The following is a 20,589-nucleotide window of genomic DNA, read 5'->3' as shown; positions in this document are numbered from 1 at the left end:
ATTTTGTTGGCTGAAAGAATGGCTGCTTCTTGAGAACACAGACATTTTGGACTTAGAAGGTTTCAATAACGTTTTTGGGTGGCATGCATATTTGTGGTACGACAAGGTTAAAGCTCATAAAGCATTCAAAAACCATATTGTCAGGAAAGCATTGTTTAATGTTTGGCTAAGATATAAAGACTTACTGGAGAATAAAACCCCAAGGTGGTTGTCACCAATGGAAGCAAAGGCACTGAAAAAGTCCAATATGGAGGCCGAATGGCCGAAATATTGGGAAATATTGGAACAAGAAGGAGATAAATTGAAATTGCAGAGTTATGAGAAATTAAAAGATAAGGTGCGAGATTGGCTGCATTATTTTCAAATAAGAGAGGCCTATAATTTGGATAAAAAAATAGGTTTCCAGGTGGAAAAATCAAAATTGGAAACTGAATTGTTAGAACCCAAAACTAAAACACTTTCAAGAATGTATAACTTGCTGCTAAAATGGAACACGCAGGACGAAACAGTTAAATCTGCTATGATTAAATGGGCACAAGATGTTGGTCATAACATCATGTTTGCTGACTGGGAACAGTTGTGGACCACAGGTATGAAATTTACGGCATGTAATGCCCTAAGAGAGAATATTATGAAAATGATATACAGGTGGTACATGACACCAGTCAAGCTTGCAAAAATCTATCATTTGCCCGATAATAAATGTTGGAAGTGTAAAGAAAATGAAGGAACATTCTTTCACCTTTGGTGGACGTGCCCAAAGATTAAGGCTTTCTGGGAGATGATCTATAACGAAATGAAAAAAATATTTAAATATACATTCCTTAAGAAGCCAGAGGCCTTTCTCTTGGGCATGGTCGGCCAATTGGTGCCAAAGAAGGACAGAACTTTCTTTATGTATGCAACAACAGCAGCAAGAATTCTCATCGCAAAGTATTGGAAGACTCAAGAGCTACCCACCCTGGAAGAGTGGCAGATGAAGCTGATGGACTATATGGAATTGGCGGAAATGACTGGCAGAATCCGAGACCTGGGAGAAGAGTTGGTGGAAGAAGACTGGAAGAAATTTAAAGATTATCTTCGGAAATACTGTAAAATTAATGAATGTTAAAATTATGCTTGGATTGGTAATAAGTGGTAACTAGTGACAAAAGTCAATAAGATTATGTAAAAAATGTATGGATAAATGGTTGAAAATATTGAGGTATAATATGTTATGACACAAAGTTAAGATATTTGAAAAAGGGTAAGAATTTGCTGAATTAAGTATGTAAATGGGAACACAAAAGGGGGGAGGTGTGAGGAGGTCAAGGATACAAGCATATGACTTTGAGGATATAGAGAAAAATGGATTTGTTTTATCTTTTTAACTTCTTTTTTTTCTTAATTAGTTGTGTTTGGTGTATTTTGTGTGTTTTCTTTTTTTGTATTGTCTATCTTTATCTGAGGTTTCTTTTTTTTTTTATTCTGTAAATTTTTACTTTTTTCTTGTGTAAAACTTTAATAAAAATTATTTAAAAAAAATATATATATAGTGTGATATCAGGTACCCATCACACAGGAGCATTACATCATGATTTGATGTAATGGTGGTCTTACATTTTCTAAGCCCTGCAGCTTTCCAGTTCAGGGGCACCAGTTATTAGTCCATTATGTTTTCGCAGTCGTTGATCTACTATTGTGCAAACCCCAGGCAAGCGTGCAAAAAAGTCTGGGCAAACTGTCTTTGATTTCACTTTAGAATGTGCTTTGAAACAAAGTTTTGATCTGCCTCCCATGTTGCAAGGAAATTCACCACAAGATTGCTGTAGCACAACTGATCTAATTTTTTACCTGAAAGGAATATCCTGGAAAGAAAGAGATATGTTTTTGTACATTTCTTAAAAGGAGGAGGAGGAAAATTCCTTCATCTGGGTCTTTCCAAAGAATCTGACAACCTGGTTTCATGCTCTTTGTGAAACATATGGAAGAGGCAGATTTAGGAGACCACAACCAGTTCAGTTGTACTGGGCATGGAGCCATGGTGGGGCTGCAACTATGATTTAGAATGGACTGCAAGAGATGGAAGGGGGGCATTGAATTTTGGCATTGTACAGGGCAACACTGAAATCTGTGACGGCATATGAACTAAAATCATTCAGGGCAGAAGAACCAAGGGCTCCAGAATTTACACAGTGAGTGTACAATAGTGATTTTGATTCTGGCAAGGATATCTTACTATTGCTTCAAATGCAGAATTTCCTTTCGTATGAGGAGCATTAATTCTGAAAGATTTACCCAATGCACTTATACCCACTCTGTCCAATAACAACTAGTCATTCACACCCAGACATTTGTCACCTTGGAAATGCAATTTAAAATCATTGTCTAATCATTCCTTTCTGTTTTCCTGGGGGGAAAGAAAGAAGGGAAAATCCATTCCAACCCCCCCCCCCAAGATGAATAATAGGAAGATATAAAGCACCAGGTTTTTACCTTTCATAAAATCAAAAGGGACTCTTGATCTGAAAGAGGTTCACTCATACATGGTCCAAGTTACAGTCAGTGTTTCAGTTTTTCCACACATGAGAGAATTGAAAAAGGTTAGCAACAGCACACAATGCTTATTGAGATATTTGAAAAATGTTCAGGGTACATATTCTTCCTGCGAGAGCCAGTGTGGTGTAGTGGTTAAGAGCGGTAGTCTCGTAATCTGGGGAACTGGGTTCGCGTCTCCGCTCCTCCACATGCAGCTGCTGGGTGACCTTGGGCCAGTCACACTTTTTTGAAGTCTCTCAGCCCCACTCACCTCGCAGAGTGTTTGTTGTGGGGGAGGAAGGGAAAGGAGAATGTTAGCCGCTTTGAGACTCCTTAAAGGGAGTGAAAGGCGGGATATCAAATCCAAACTCCTCCTCTTCTTCTTCTTCTGCCACTGTACCACTTTTGAAAACAGGAAGAGGGTGGTCTGTTTTCATGCATACACACCCAATGTCAAAAAAAAGACACAAAGCAGATGTGCCAGGTGGAAACTTTCTAGCCTAGGCACCAACCAGAGATGCAAACATTCAATGCTACAGAGGAGCATTTGAATATGCTGTTCCCAGGACCCGGGTTTAGGTTTGATGAGGCCCTAAGCTACTGAAGGTAATGGGGCCCTTTATATGTCCAGCTGTTCTTTGTCAACAACAAATTGTCACTGGTTTTTGTGTTGAATATATGCTGTATGGTAATTTATGGACCTAATAGGACATAACAAATAGGAGCCTACACGACACTAAACACTGTTGCTGTATGTAGGTTTTATTCTATTTGTTTTTTATCTTATATTTTGGAAATGTACATCCAGTTTTGTTTCCTTTAATTTTTTGGGGGGCCCCCAAGAGAGTGGGGCCCTAAGCTATAGCTTGTTTAGCTTATACATAAATCCAGCACTAGCTGTTCCCACCACTACCTGTATTCTGAAGCAGTACAATCCTAAGAGGGCTTCAGTCATCTGTTTTGACCTTAAGAAACTTATAAACTGTTCTCAACAGGTTCCTAACAGAATCATAGGTTTTGAAGGGGCCACATTTAGCACAGTCATTTTCCTAGCTTTTTCGTCTTCTTTTCTTTTCCAGATTATCCTTTCCATATTAACTTGTCTACCAAGTCACCCCTGTCATGGAGCCTCTTTTCACGGCAGAGGAATCTAGAGCAGAGTCTCACCACTGGGACTTGCCATTATCCTCATGAGATGACAGAAATCCTTGCTCAACACTCCCCTGTCTTGGTTTATTGTAGAGAATGATTGGTAATGATAGAAAAATTGTCTGTGGGAAATGGAGTACTCACATCACCATCTTCTAAGTGAGAGTTCCTGCTAACCTTTCCTGGGATGCAATCTGCAAAAAAAATGTACCCCTTGCCTAACTTCTTCCACAAGGCTAGACCATCTGTCTGCATGCCCCTGGCAAAGAACTGGCAAAGAACTACAGAACTGATACCACAGTGTGTCGTACATGTTACAATAATGCAGATAAATCGAATGAGTTGATGAATGTATTCATGGAGTGAACCTGTTATCCCGGATTGAAGACCTGAATATATTTAGATCCCAGTCCTAAGCATATTTACCCCAAATTGAATGGAAAGGATATCTGAACAAATAGCTAAAATTGTAGCATGAGCTGAACTAGTAAAAATGGACTGAAAGTTGTACATCACTGAATTCTAGTTGCTGGGGAGCAACAATAGGATATGGCATCTGATGGACCACTGAGAAAAAGCAGGATGGAATAGATCAGTAGGGCTTTTCTTACATGTTCATGTTATATGATAAAATATTTTAATGAGCCAAATGATATTTTATATCGAGACAAGACTAGACCCACGGAATATCATCGTGTCTGCATTTTGCTCCAGACAATAGGATGGGATATGGCTAACTAACCTAGTTACTAATATGGTTCACTAAAGGCACAAATCAATGGTTAAAATTAGAAGAGCATGGCATTTTATTAGTTATCAATATTGCTTTTCAGTTTTAAGTATAGACAAAGAAGTACTGAAGGGGGAGAAGATGGGCAGTCAAGAAGGGAGGATGTCATCTACTTTTAACCTCCTTCTTCAATTCTCACCCAAGCTTTGCCCTGTGGAACGCCCTCCCACCAGATGTCAAAGAGAAAAATAACTACCAAAGACATCTAAAGGCAGCCCTGTTTAGGGAAGCTTTTAATGTTTAATAGGTTATTGTATTTTAGTGTTTTGTTGGAAGCCGCCCAGAGTGGCTGGGGAAACCCAGCCAGATGGGCGGGATATAAATAATAAATTATTATTATTATTATTATTATTATTATTATTATTATTATTATTCGCCTTGATCCAATGAAGAGGATCTATCCATGCATGGAAGCAGGCTTTGGGGAGCTGATTTGCTCACCAGGAACAAGATGAGGTATAAATTGAACAAGCATCCAAATGCATACCTGATAGAAAGTGAGTATGTGCAAGGTACATCTTCCAACAAAATGCACATACAGATGTGCCCAGAAAGGCCTATTCTTATACAACAATGCAGTGCGCAAATAGACACCTGCAGTATCCAGATAGTTTGGATCTGGATACAATCTCTATTTGTGCTACAATCCAATGAATGGGCATAATAATAGAATCATACAAGTTGGAAGGGACTCTGGGGGTCATCTAGGGCAACCACCTGCAATACAGGAATCTTAATGCATCCATTACAACCTGTGCATAGAAACCTTCAACAAAAGAGAGGCCACCACCTCCCAAGGGAGTTTGGGAGTTTGTTCCACTGTCAAACAGCTCTTGAAACCATAAAGTTCTTCCTGGTGTTTTGTTGGGAATCTCCTTTCTTGTAACTTGAAGCCATTGGTTCAGGTCTTAGCCTCTGGAGCAGAAGAAAACAAGCTGGCTCCATTTTCCATGTGCCAGCCCTTGAAATATTTGAAGATGGCTATCATATCTCCTCCCAGTCTTCTCTCAATGGATAATGCATCTCTACCTTGGCTAAGAAGACTGTGGGTTTCACTCCCTCCTGGTCACCTCGTGTATTAACTTATGGTCTCTGTGTGTGGTTTGGGAGCTGCACGGTCAGGGGAAAAACAATGCTGTCCAGGGTTGTAAAGACTGTGGAGAGAATAATTGGGTACACTCTTCCCACCTTGGATCAAATCTATGCTTCCAGGTGCCGTAAGAAAGCTGCAGAGATAGCGAAGGATAGTTCGCACCCCAGAAATGATCTCTCAGCTTCTGCCTTCTGGAAGAAGGTACAGGGCTATAAAGACTAGGACTAGTCGCCTGAGAAACAGTTTCTATCCAAATGCGATTTTGGTTATAAATGCAGTGTAAGGAGTCTCTATGGGGGTATATTGTATTTTAAAATGGGATATCAGAGTTTTTAGGGGGCTAACCAGGTTGGGATAGCTGGGATAGCAGGCTTGTTGGTTTTTGAATGTCTGATGTAGATTTTTTCAATTTCGTTGTTCTGTATGGGACAATGACAATAAAGATTATCGTATTGTATCATTATATTGGGGAAAGGGGTTGCAGCTCAGTGCCAGAGCACATGCCTTACATGCAGAAGGTCCCAATTTCAATCAAGAAGGATGAACAAAGACCTCGCCTGAAACCCTAGGGAGCCTCAGGCAATCAATGTGAACAATGCAAAGTTAGATGGACTGACTTGGTAAGGCAGCTGACTAATTCCTGAATTCAGTCCATTTGCAGATACGAGATTTAAACTGGGAAACATGAAGGCTGTACACCATTTCCTGGCACACCTTGGAATTTATTTATTTAGTGCAACCAATGTGCAAAGAAAAACAGGGCAGTCCCTGCTCCAAGGGGCTTACAATATAACAATCAGCACAGCATGTAGGAAGTCATTTCAGCCCTCACTTTTTATGTATCAGTATGTAGAACTTCATTTTAGTAACAGGGCAGTGAGTGGAAAAAAAAATGCCTTCAATTGTTAATATATGTTTAAAAATCTGGCTCAGCTCTGTGCATGCTAATGACCTCTGTCCTAGAGTGTGTGACAGGTGCTGAAAATAAAACTCAGACTGATTAGCATCTATTTAATGTCTTTAAATGAGGCGTTTCTTTTCTTCTATATTTGTTGCAGCATTAGTGGAACTGCCATTAAATCCAACATGTTTCTACTAGAACAGACACATCTACCCTGAAGCCAAAACATCTTGGCCAAAATCAATGTATTTTAACTCAGAACAATAAAACTATATCCAAGACAGTATGCTATTATTAAAACCAATAAATGCCTCCTAAAAAACAATATATTTTTTTCAGTGAAACCAAATGACAGCCACTGGAGGAGTAAGTTGAAATCCAGTTTATTAAAGAAATATTGTTAGAGTACTTGCTACACAGTACAGCTCATGGTGGGAATTTGATAGAAAATGTGAAGTCGTGTGGACAATGCATGGAGCAGAAAGTAAACATCCATTTTTGGTTGTGCAGATGCTTTGTGTGACTGGATTAGTTTATTTTAGTTGCATAAGAGCATAATAAGAACCCTACTAGTTTGGACTAGAGGCCCATAGTCCACGATTTTGCCCATTACAAATAAGTAAAGCTGTTGCTTTTTTCTTTTTTTAAAAAAGAACATTACTTTCTTTGCTCGGCTTTTCCATTTAATAAATGAAGAGTGGTGTGGATGTTCTTTTTGATTACCCAGTCTGCTGTTTCATTAAAAATGGTGGCTGAGGTCCACCAACCGGATGCTGCCTAGTTGGGTCTCTGCAACACTTGGAGGAATGAAGAGAGATAATGTAAAAGTTCCTTCAGTCAAACATCGTGTTCATGGTTTGTATTTGCAACAACTAGGAAAGAACTCTAAGGTTATTTTCAAAAGACTCTTTGTAATGCCACATGCTGTGGCCTGCACTGTGAGAAGAATAGGATGGAAGGAAGCTTGCCAACTAACCCAGCCTCTCCTTAACTTCAATGCTACCACCAGATGGATCAACACCTGGCTTGCCAGTAGTACTTGTGAAAAGGATATAGGGGTCTTAGCAAGCCACAAGATGAGTCAACAGTATGATATAACAGCGAGAGAAAAAGAAAAGCTAATGCTATTCTATGTTTAGCCTAGAAAAGAAGAGACTGAGAGGAGATATGATAGCCATCTTCAAATATCTAAAGAGCTAAAGATGGAGCAAGCTTGTTTTCTTCTGTTCTGGAGGCTAGGACTTGAACCAATGGCTTCAAGTTACAAGAAAGTAGATTCTGCTTAAACATCAGGAATAATTTTCTGACAGTAAGATATGTGGAAAGACTCCCTTGAAAGGTGGGGACTCTTTTTCCTTGGAGGTTTTTAAGCAAAGGTTGGGTGGTCATCTGACATGAATGCTTAAGTTTAGATTCCTGCATTGCAAGGGGGTACCCCCAGGGTACCTTCCAATTGCAATTTTATGATTCTATTATTCCTGTTTCCCTGGCATCTTCCACGAAATAGCCATTTTGTGAGATAACAAGACTCATATAACCAACATGCTTAAGTCTAATTAATGTACGAAGGGGTTGATAGCATAGAGTGGTGTTTACTGGTTCTTAACTTGTGCTGGCCCACGTTACAAGTATTAGCCAAAGGGGCAGCTTCAGCTGGTAAGATGTGCATTATTGTAGCTGTTACAGTATATATTCTTGCACTTCTGCACAACCAGGAATAAGTTAATAGGGCTGAGTTGCTGGTTGCAAAACATTTCAGATTGTGTCATTTAAGAAACCCAAGACCAAAGACTCAAATTGACCCAAGATAATATCCAGTTCATGCCATGCATGCTCTTCAACATGACTCCCCCCCCCCCACTATCATTCAATGAGTTATTCCTGTAGAGATTATCTGTCTTGTTGGTCAAATTCAATTGGTTTACAATCATATTCTGAAAATCAGTCCCCAGCCCTATCTCCTCCGCCTGTGTGGCCATGAGATGATCAGGGGCGTTCACTTCCATTTTTAACTAAACTAAACCTTGGTTTCAGTTTGTGATCTATAATGAAAGAACTTAACTATGAACCAGGGTTCAAACAGAAATACTGAGTCAAACTTTGGCTTAGCAGAGTGTGCCGCAAAAGTAAAAAAAGAACAAAATGCCATGAGATTCAGACGTTCCAGTAAATCAGGCTTCCTCAACCTCGGCCCTCCAGATGTTTTGAGACTACAATTCCCATCATCCCTGACCACTGGTCCTGCTAGCTAGGGATCATGGGAGTTGTAGGCCAAAAACATCTGGAGGGCTGAGGTTGAGGAAGCCTGCAGTAAATCATAGTTTAGCTTCCTGTGTTGCACAAGCCAGGCCAGTATTCCCTAAATGGAAACTGTGGTTAGTGTTAACAATTATTTATTGAAACAGGTCAGGATTATTAACTATGGTTTGCAGTTGGCTTGCATTAATAAACCATGGTGATCATAATCACAGTTTGTCCAGATTCAGAGAGCAAATTCTTCCTCCCCAGAAAATATAAAAGGAATGGGGAAAAGCAAATTCTTCTTTATAGCAGAGGGCACAAATACAATATTAAAATTGAAAGAAGACTAGTCTGAATAAACAAGTTTTTTAAAAATAAAAATAAAGGTCACAGAGAAGAGTAGAAAGGGAATGATTAATAATAACAATAAAATGCAGCACAATGCAATGTGTGTGTGTGTGCATTGCACACACAATTGTCTACATAAATCTTTTACAATTCTAGCTTCATTTCCATAAAAAAATACTGCTTAAAGCAAAGAACTGACTTCTTTAGACCTTGCAACAAAGCTGCCAGTCACATATTACTTTTATTCATATCACACATACAGCATTGATATTCCCTGCTGATTGAGCTTGGAATGTAAAAACCAGCAAGGAATTCAGTTTTATGATTTTAATTTATATTGTGTAATTGGTTAGTCTTTGCAGTAACGTTGCTGCCGGCCAGGGACCATGAGTAAACAAAAATTGCAGCTTAATGAGGTTATCATGAAAAATTATCATTATCATATCAACGGATAGTTATAAATCTGTTATAAATACTTATAAAAACAAGGTGTTTCAGAGTGAAACTGAAAAAAATAAATGTTAAAGAGAAGTGTTGATTTCTGCTGGTCACCATGTGTCATAAATGTGTTGCTCTCTCATCATGGTAAAATAAAACTAGATTTAGAGCCTGCTTTCTAGCCCAGGGGTAGGCAGAAATTAGATCAGGATCTACTCATAGATCCTGGGGGACCAGCTGTAAATCATTCCAGCTTCCTATGGTTTAACAATAGCGAAAACAAATATATATGTTTCCACATATATTTGAATGCTCAATAAGCAGGTTGCACAGAAGTGCCTTTGTGTCTTTTGCACTTGGCTGTGGCTGGCAGATCTTAGGGCACTATTACAAAAAGGCAACAAGCAAACAAAGCAAAGTAGACCCAACAGTGCTTAAGCCTTCCCAGCCCTGCTCTAGCCAACTGGGCTTTGGAAGTAAAGTGGAAAGGCAGTCACTTGGCTTCCATTCACTGTGCTTACTTGCCATGCTACCCTTATACACAGGCACCAACCATTGGGGGGGATTGGAATTAACATTTAATAATGAATTGTCACCTGATACCTTGGACTCACTCCCTTTTATTCTCAGCTGGCCTGTCCCACTTGCTATGCCTACTTATAGCTTCCTTTGAATCTCAAACAAGAAGAAAGGAAGTTGACCAGTTAACACAGAGATAAGCCCGAAGTATTTTAGACAAGAAACCCAATTTGTCCTACTTTCCATCTGCCAGAGAGTCTTCCTTTCCCCACCTTTATCACATCATTAAATATCCCCTGTCTGAAAATTGCTTGGAGCCCCATAGGTCAATCAATCGAAGGAACAAGATACATTCACTTCCTGAAGGCAAACAAAGAGGAAAATTTTATTTGCCCAGAGAACCTGATGGTTATATAATTCCTTCATTTACAATCTTATTCGGTGAATAATGACTTTGAGAATATCTTGCAAAGATCTGTTTTACATCTATATTAGTTTCTACACTCTTACTAATTTGGAAACTCATAAATCACACCATTCCCCTACAGACAAAATCGACATAATAGGAGATTTAACTGCAGATTTCTATAACCAAGGCCACAACACAAATGGAAGTAGATATCATACTGGACCCAATGACTTCATTTGGACACCAACGGTGCATTCACAAAACCATTCCCCCACTATCTGTCAGTCATCAATCCCAATAAATTTTGATTTCTTTAGGCAGGTATTCAAATATTTCGGGGCGGGGGGGGGGGACATTCTGTTTCTTTCTTCCTGCTTGATGATTGTATAGGGTGGCTAAAGTGTCCTACTTAACATAAGAAAGCCTTCTGTTAGAAGGCATGTTTTAATCCTCTCTGAAGATGTCCCCTATTTGCAGGATGGTACAGTCAAAGTTCAGGTTAAGGACAAACAACCATAAGAAGCTAGAGCAGGTGCCTTGAAGCTGTCCATCAACAGGTAGCACCTGGACATCAGACACATACGGTACCAGCCTTCCTCCTATGATGAGATGTGATTTATTTCTATTTGCAGGCCTTGGCGTGGTGGAGCCATGGGTAGGACAGGGCAGATATGACATGAGTTGCAACAAAAACACAGAGCAACAGTATTGAGATATAAACAAGGCACAACTTGGTTGATTACAGCTGTCAGCAGATTTTGCCATTGGCATTGTGTACGTATCCTAACATCAACCAGCCCGTCTGCTGGTAGATGCCTAGCAGGGTTAACCAAGGTTAAGGGTCACCCTATGACATACATTAATTTTGGGTGAACCCCTCCCCCCAAAATTACTATTTGGAGTGCTAGGGCCCATCAGCTCCCATCTGGGCATCAGGACAATTGCACCTCCCTCAGGATCCTGTTAAAGGAATACTCTGAGGAGCAGCAGGGGGGCGCCCCTCTGCTCAGTTAGAACTAAGGATCCAACACAATGCCTTATCTGCCATTAAGTTGGGATAGTTGCTATGTGCCAGGCAAAAAACCCAAGAGAGGCCCAATCTGAAGGCAAATTACTGCATCGCCCTGAATAAGGCAACTGAAGGCTTCCATAGCAAGGTGGGTACATAGGGTGTACCCCATACCACTGGACACCCACAAACATATAGAATAAGGGAAGGGTGGGATTCCCACATGCAATTGGCTTTTATAACCAGGGAGTAGACCAGAAGGAATACGTTTTCCCTCTTGTTCACACCCAAGCCATCACACCTAATAGCTCGCATGTGACTGGTTGGAGCAGCAGGCAAGGCCCAGTGTTTAACATGGCTGACAGAAGAGGAAGTTACATCTTCCTCCAGCTGCACCAAAGCTGAAAAAAGGAGGGGCTGTCCACCTGCAGCCACACCAGACCACAACCACTGCCTCCTGCCATGCGGAGGTAAGCAATTTTTGTTGCAGTAATTTCCAAATTTGCACCCAAGCATATAAATTAGCATGTGGATATTTTATGCAAAACTTGTCTGGCAGGGGGTACTAATGGGTTTCCTCTTTTCTGGTGATGAGGAAGTGGGAACTATTACATTATGCAATCTTTCCCCTCTTAAAAAAAAAAAAGCATAATCTCTCTCTTTCTCTCTCTGTCTCTCTCATTCACACACATACACCACCAGGGCCATAGGAGCAGAGTAGGCAGGGAACTAGGTGGGAGCTTCAGGGCTGACATCAAATTGCCTGGCTAGCTGCAATTCAGGAGGAGTGAAAACCACACACAGCAAGGCCTTGCTGTGAACCAGAAAAAGATGAAAACTCCACCTCCTATAGAAGCTCACATTCTGGGCGGCTTCATTCCTTTCCTGGACTGTGGAAATGAACACTAACGATGACATTTTTGAGGAAAGAGCTTGATAGGTTGGTATAAACTTTGGGAAATACTTGAAACATGACATAATTTTAACCTGTCATACCAGCTGACTAAATGCACTCCCTCAAACTCATTTTGGCTTCAGCTGCAATTACTGGCTTTCTCTAACAGCTATGCAGACTCCCAGATCAGTTTCCCATTTGGATACCTTGACATCTATCTAATGTACCTTTTGTTCTTAAGAACCAAAACATTTTCTGCATAAACATAGCAGATTGGCATACCCAGCATAGCCTGTATTGGGGACAGCGGCAAATGGTGCCACTAAATACCAAAATCTGTTTCTCTTCAAAGCACTACATTAAGTATATGCGTTAAACAGCATGTGAATTATTCCAAATGAGTTTTACATTGTGAAAAAATATGCTTAAAATGTGCCCTCTTTAACATTTCATTAAAAAAAAACTTTTTTAAAAAAAAACCTTAGCATCCCAGTGGCCAGCTGTACCAGACAAGACATTAATGATTTAAAGGGATATTAAGAAGATCAGCAGATTTTGCTTAATTACACAGGTACAATGGGCAAATATACCTAATGTAAAAGCACTGTGGCTTCAAGGAACAACTTATTTATGCCACAATATTGGACCCAAGTGGACAGTTTCATAACATTTAGCGCTAATCTTTGCTCAGTGCTGCATTAGTGGAGCCATTATGTACATATATGGGACCTGCTAAAAAAAGGAGGCAGTCTAATTCATAAAGTTAACATATTCTTAAAGGATATCTTAGCTGAATCTCCAACAGCCTGGCGGAATATTTACCACCACTGCACATTTGGATGTGCATCCCAGTTATTGTGGTTCACACTCTGTGGAAATAAATTGAAACTGGAGAGGTGCACCTAAGGACACTTGTCTTCCAAGACTTCTTCCTGCCCCCACATGGAACTAGAAGGGGCTACTGACTGAGAGGTTCTTGTCTTCCATGGACCTAGCAGGGTAAAGACCCAGACATCTGGTATGCCCTGATGGCTATGCTTATACATGCCAGGGAATCTCTGACAAGTGTCTGCTAATTAGGCAAGTACCACAGACCTCCTCTTTTTCAAAAGCCAAGCTGTGGACCCCCAACTTCTGAAAATGTTGATGCCTCTATGGTAGTTTTCATTATGTGAATGGTGCCAAGGAACCCCTGGGTGGGTTATGCAGACCCCCTGGGTTCCATGGACCACCAATTGGGAACCACTGCTCTAGATCCAGAGGATCCAGAGCTTCCCTATTGGCCTGAGCAAATCACAACTCCAACACATCCCTATCTTTTCAAGTGAGAAGAGAGTCTTCCTCACAGCTTCAAAAGATATGATGGGCTAAATTGATTCCAGGGATGTGTACCACTACGCTGGCCCCATTTAGCTTGTGGCTTATGTTGCTATATAATTTTAAAGGTATTTTCCCTTGAAACATTTCACGTTCCCAGTCTGACTTTTGTAAGCAAAATCTTTTGAAGCCGAGAGGGAGACTGTCTCTTCTCACTTGAAAAGATGGATTAGGAATTAACATTTTAATTAAACATGGTTTAACTAATATTGGGAACATTGCAATTAAAACTGACACAGATACAGATAAACATATCTTTTTATAGTTTGTGTCCTTTTCTGCTCTGCGAAAAAACTGGTGAGATTTAGGACTTTCAGCATCCTAAACCATAACAATATGATATCACGCATCAGATAATTGTACAAACATAATACCCCCAAAAAAGGGCAGATGGTGCCGTAGCTAGAACATTTGAAACAGACACTGCCTATTCTTTGCCTTAAACATGTTGAAGGCCATGCTCAATATGTAAATTAATATAAAACACCATATTATCATGCTTATTAGTTGAATGGACTATGCTGTGGAGATAAATCACAAACAGTTTTGAGGGGGTTGTCCTTAGCGGTGGAGATGGTAGTAGCGGCAGCAAGGGAGCATCCCGTTGCCTCTCCATGGCCTCCACTGCCAGCAGCTTGGGGTGCTTGTAGTAGCTCCTGGAGAGCAGGCAAGGAGGGAGAGAAGCTGCCACCGCCAAGGCCCAGCCTCACATAACACTCCAGCTCTGAGGTGTAGGCAGAGGACAGGAAGAAAGGGAACGTTGGACAATATGCAGTCTGTGCTCTATCCTCCTGGCTGTGTCACAATCTAAAATCACCACCTTAGGCCCCCCCTCTTCTTACAGCGGCCTTCTATTAACTTGCTGGCCTGATAGCATTTAAACCCTCCTGGCCAGAAGCAGGTAGGTTAATTTCTTCCTACCAAGGCTCCCAAAGCAGGTGAGAAGGAATGGTTCCATCACTTCAACCGCTCCTGGGAACACCGTTTTTAGCCATGGCTTCCAGCTAGTGACATTTTTTGTTCATTAGTTAGACTTTTGTTGTTTTTTATGTGAATGCTATGCTGTCAGTGACTGTGGTTAATGCTTAATGTGTCATGCTTAATGGCATCACCAGGGCCTGTCCCTGTGAAATCACTAAGGAATGGTGTCTGGCTTGGGACCCAAAATCCCCTGGAGTTGCTCCTGCCATGGCAACTCTGGCACTTTTCAGATTTGGCACTTTTTGAATTTTTCTGCAACTTTGTTTTTTGAATTTTGTGCAATCTCTTGCACAAGTGAAAGCATCAGAGCTGCTATAGAATACACCTATTACATGAATACTTGTGCAAGCTTTTGCAAGCTAGAACCAGTGGCTCTTTTCCGTCTCCACATGGTTCTCTGGATACAACTCTAGATAAGCAATTTACATTGCTGGATATGTTGTGGGAGTTCTGATTCTTTCGGTAGAATGCAGATTCCCCTTAAAAGGTTTTTGTTGTTTTTGTAGAAATGTATCACATAACACACCTACTGAAAAAATGGGAACAAGATGTGGGGGACAAGCATGGAAGTTTGCAACATAACTTACAGCAGTTACTGCATTTTGGAAAGATACACCTGCATTTTAAAAAGTGTGCATGTCTCATTTCAAGCAAAGTTGCTATGGTGACAACCTCATTAGAACACTGCATTTGAGAAAGCTAACCTGCATTCACGATGTTAGAAAGAATGTCATTTATAATAACACTTAATGCAGTAAAAAGTCAAAGAGTTATGTGGAAGAGAGTCTGCTAATATAAATTATGAGAATAAATGAAATACAGCCCCATGCTCTCCTGCATTATTCAGCTATAACAAAACCTAGCCCAACCAAGAATGGTCATCACAGATCTCCTTGAACATCTGAATTCTGATGTTTGATCTGTGTAAGATAATATTTGGCTTCCTGGGATTCTTGCTTTTTCTAACAAACCTAGGCAATGTCTTCATCTTTCATTATTTCCCTTCCTTTCCCTTCCAGAACTTGAGAGTTCAAGGCTTCTTTCGAGTGTGTCTGCTTAATTAGAATTCTCACATGCTCACCTCAATAGTGAAGTCAGAATTCAAGCATCAATTTAGCCATAGCTGGGGTAGCTTTGGATCCCCTGTAGACTGTGAAGGATCCTTTATTTAAAAAAGAAAAGAAAAGAACATCTCTAGAATGCAGTCTGTAAGTTTGAAGAGGTGTGTTCAGGCATTATCTGGACACGGACCCAAAAACTCAATGTGTGAATGGGGGTGCACACACACAAGCCATGCTTCCAGTGTGCTTCCATGTGCCCTACTCATCCTCCATCACCAATCATGTAGCAGAGTCTGTTCATGTGCAGGTGAATGTGAATGTGAATAGAAGCTCCCTGTACACTTTTCCAATGCAATGCGTGGAAGATCAGGAAGTGAGGGGGTGGGCCTAAGACGTACAAGGACCTGTGTCATGTGTGTCCCTGCCGACACTTTGAGCCTTGGTGTGTTTAGTGGATGTCTGAACACGATTCAGATGTTCAAATAATACATGCAATCTCCAGTATAACCCCCTACTCAGGTTTTCCTTTTCCTGGTCTTTAACTACAAGATTCTTATTCCTATCTCAGGAGATGTTCACAACGGAATCTGACTATATTTTTATTCTGGTTTGAGTTCTTTTTCAAATTGTGAATATGGTTGACACAACAAGCAACACAGGAGGCTGCCACGTCTAATGTAATAGTCCCTGGAAATAAAGCGACTTAATTTGATCTAAATAATCTGGTAGATGGGTTTATACAATAGTATTCATCACCGATAGACAAATTTGGCATAGGAAATCATAGCATCTTGGCTCCCTTCTTGTGTTAGAGGCTTTTCTGAAAATTCCCCCTCCCCACAAACACTAGTTGGAGGATATAATTATGAGTGCAAATATTTGAAATATGGATTGATGCGATATCATCATAGAAATGAAGGGTATTCAACATCTTTTGTGAAGGCATCCTTATAAGGTTCGCATTCTGACATACCTTCCTTATAGACTATTCAGATTTTATTAACAAACAGTATTCTATGAAATCATTTAGACAGTTGGCTGGCAAGCATTTTTAGTAATCTCTGAAAAATGACAGGAGGGGAAAGAAGAGCATGGCATGGATAAAAGGTGATGAACCGCAAATGGCATCCACTCCCCAACACCCAAAGTGGTGTATTTTTTCTGGTGGTAACATCTGCTGCTGGTAACAATGTGGTCCTGGGCAATAAAGGCTTCTTGCGGGAATGGGAATACCTTCCCACTCCTTTGCTGATTTGCATGTATCAGCCGAGAAGCATGGGTGCACTGCACCTGTCTTTGTGCAGCGTGCCATGCCCACTGCTGGAATGTGGCTCCTAGAGAGGTTATAATGGGGAAATGTGGCCCTTGGCCAAAAAAGGTTAGCCTGTGGCTTGACTCCTGCATGATTCCTTGCAACTTACTAGGTATTGCTGACCGACTGGAATAGCAAACACAAGGCAGCAGATAGTAACTCCAAAATTACTTAACTTTATAATCATTCATTGTACACTATCAGTCCTTTATGACAGCTAATAACTCTTGCAAAATATCCTGTAACTAGCGCAACAGTTGTCAGTCAGTCAGTCAGTTTTATTGCACATAGCCAAAGGCTGCCCGCAATGTACACAGAATCATTCAACAATTAAAAGAAAATACGCTGGATTAATACCAAAAACTTAAAACATTTATATTATCTAGACATTACCTACTCTAAACAGAGCTATAAAAGTACCTTAATATACAGGTTAAGACATTAAACAATAAAATTTGTAGGCTAAAATCATCACATGGCCACTAATATATACAATGTGCAATTATATTCAGAGTTTGGTGTCTCAAAGTAGCTAACAATCTCCTTTCCCTTCCTCCCCCACAACAAACTCTGTGAGGTGAGTGAGGCTGAGAGACTTCAGAGAAGTGTGACTAGCCCAAGGTCACTCAGCAGCTGCATGTGGAGGAGCAGAGACGCGAACCCGGTTCCCCAGATTACGAGTCCACCGCTCTTAACCACTACACCATGCTGGCTCCCTGCTTCCCTCCTCCCTGCTTCCCCAGTCAGAAATGCAGCAGATGCAGGATAGAAGCTGAGTACAGTATCTAGATCTCCCTAAAGGAACATCTGCTGCATTGCAAAGCTAGCCAAAGGAGGGCTCAGCTGCCGTTGAAATCAGATTGGTCATATCCATAATGCTTAACAGTGGGCATTCATTGACCGAAGTATATTAATGTATATTTGGATTTCATTATTTTAAATCTATGATTTAATAACTTTAATTGACAGACATAATGCATGGGTACAATACATTGGAAGTTGCTTTAGGGTTTATAACAAGTAGAGATAATTGTAAATGAAAAATGAAAGAAAACTGCATGGCTTAGTAAATGAGTAATTAACCTTTCAACTCTACAACTACAGATGGAATCTTGACAAGAGTGACTGAAATAGCGCTAATGGTTGTTAAAGAGTGCAATAAAATTAATTTGATAGTTTTAGATTGATTTCTTTTCCCTTCCCTTCATACTGCCATGCTGGAGTCCCACTTACAAGCACATTCCACCTTACCATCAAATCCATCTGTGAATCATGCCTCATGGAAAAGGATTAATTTCTCTTTTTTATCTCCATTCTCCATCTTAAAGACTACAATTATCATTTCAATGGCTCTTACTGGGCTAAAGAATCAGGAATTTAAGTGGCCTGCCCATATGGTCACTAGAGCTCTATCAACAAGAGCAAAGTAGTTGGACTGGCAGATAACCCATTTTTGTGGCTCTCATTTTGTGCCAATACTTTACCCTAGCTACTAAAATGGCTTAAAAATAAAAGTCTAAAGAAAATTGCCTAATGAAACAAGCCAGAAGAACTTATTAAGCTTTTCCCTGCAGTTGATCCACCCCTCTGTCAAGATGCTAGCTACAGCAATATGCATTCAGAGTGAACTTATGTGCCATCCTTAATGCCAGACACACATATTTTTGCCCAGTGGTAATAAATACTGATGGAGTTTGGACTGCAAGCAGCTACTCGATTAAGGCATGCCTTCCTACATATATGGAGTTCTAGCTGCAGGAACAACGTGTTTGAGTAGAACATTTTCATTGCACACACCTTTAGACTAACCTAAGCAGCATGTTCTGGCATGTTCTTCATTCAAGCCCATACCAGTATTGATATTTTCTGTAATCAAATAATTCTCTAACGAGGCATAAAAAAACCAAGCAGTTCTAATAGATTTACTGAATTTGTTCCCTGTCCCCTTTCATATGAAATCTCCGTGTGAAGTAAGCCGTCATATTAATAGCAAAAATTAGAGTTCAATTTTAAAAGTTTAAGGAGATGAAGTGATGAGTTCTAGGTAATTCAGATGGTAATAGGACAAGGCTGTGGCAAAAAAAGAAAAAGAAAAGCCCACAAGCCAACTCAAATGGAGTTTGCTTTTCTTAGGGATTCAAGCAAGAATTTAATAAAAAGAAGACTTTCTCCTAAATATCCCTGTACCTACTGATGGTGGGGAAGACATGTATTTTATTAGCATAGCGAACAAATAATTAATTAATAAACTCAACCTATATAAAGTACCAATGAACTGCTGTAACATACTGATTATGAGCAGTTCTTGTTGACACAGCCATATAGGAGTATGTCTAAATCCATTTGTAACTTACAGATTTTGCAATCAAAGGCAGTATTGGCTAAACAGCTAATTGAATCCCCCAAAGACATTACTTTCACCCTCACCACTTAGTTTGTATTCTTACTCTGCATTAGGCATCTCTATGTCATCCAAAACCCCAAATCCACATTTATTGTGGTAGATTTAAAAGATTGGCATGCTTTTAACATTATAATTAATGCTCATTTCTCACTTACAACATAATACCAATTCTCATTCTGATGATATTTGGTTTAGCTTTGTTGGCATGTCCACTAGCAAAAATATATGCTTGAAATCTCTACTGTTCCTCGTCTCCTTCCCTCCATCTGGGCACTATTTGGAAGCACATGTGAAAATTTTACATTCTTCTGCTATTCAGAAGCTTTATATTTCCATATATGTAGGGAAATAATACAAAGACCTAAACTGGCAGCCATATTCATTAATTGGTTCTCAAAGGATTTCCCATTCTAGCTTCCTCAGTCAGAATCCATGGTATTATCTACAAAATAAAGTGATGTGGCAATAGACCCATACAAGAAGCAACATAACATCCTGAGATTATTTTTTTTTAAGCATTTCTTTCTGGTCTGGTCTATGTTCTTAGTACCCTTCATATTACATAACTTTCCCCATATTTATCACTGGCCACATTTTCCTCTTCTGGGGAGATTATAAGAGTGAAAAATCTCTTTTTCTGTTTTGTGAACATGGCAATGTCCATTTAAAATGTCTTTGTGACCCAGACAAGTTAGTTGCTCTTTCTGTCACCTCTGATTTGAAGTTGCAATTGAGATGAAATTCATCCAGAGAAGATTTTGTTCTGAAACTATGGGTATATTGAACGATAAAGGGTAAATGGCTCTCAATGGCTGTGAGAAGGGGGAATTATTGTGAAGAAATGAAAGCTTGTATTGGATTTCCTAACCCCATGGTTCTAATTCTGTTTTTCCTGTCCTTAAGAGTTGCATTTTCCATTGAGTAATTGAGAAAAATATTTAAAAACACTTACATGCTACTTATCCAGCTTTTCTACCGGTGTCTCATTTGTGGTATAATTTTTACTTTCCCTTTGTTTTGTAGCTTAAGAGAAGAACTTTGAATAAATCAGAGCTGCAGTTACCAATTGAGTAAGATTAATCTTTGAAAGGAAAGCATGAAAAATTTAGAGGTGATTGGATTATAAGTGCATTCAGAGGAAGAAA

The 20,589-nt window shown here is 39.9% G+C and overlaps 1 protein-coding gene across 3 annotated transcripts in view; it reads right to left on the bottom strand.

Moving 5' to 3' along the window:
* Window positions 1-20,589, bottom strand: part of LRP1B (LDL receptor related protein 1B) — a 764,381-nt gene that overhangs the window by 726,484 nt on the left and 17,308 nt on the right. The window lies entirely within an intron of this gene.

The sequence above is a fragment of the Podarcis filfolensis genome, assembly GCF_964270895.1.
Source record: "Podarcis filfolensis genome assembly, chromosome: 1".
Taxonomy (NCBI): domain Eukaryota; kingdom Metazoa; phylum Chordata; class Lepidosauria; order Squamata; family Lacertidae; genus Podarcis; species Podarcis filfolensis.
This window is presented reverse-complemented; position numbering and strand designations above follow the sequence as displayed.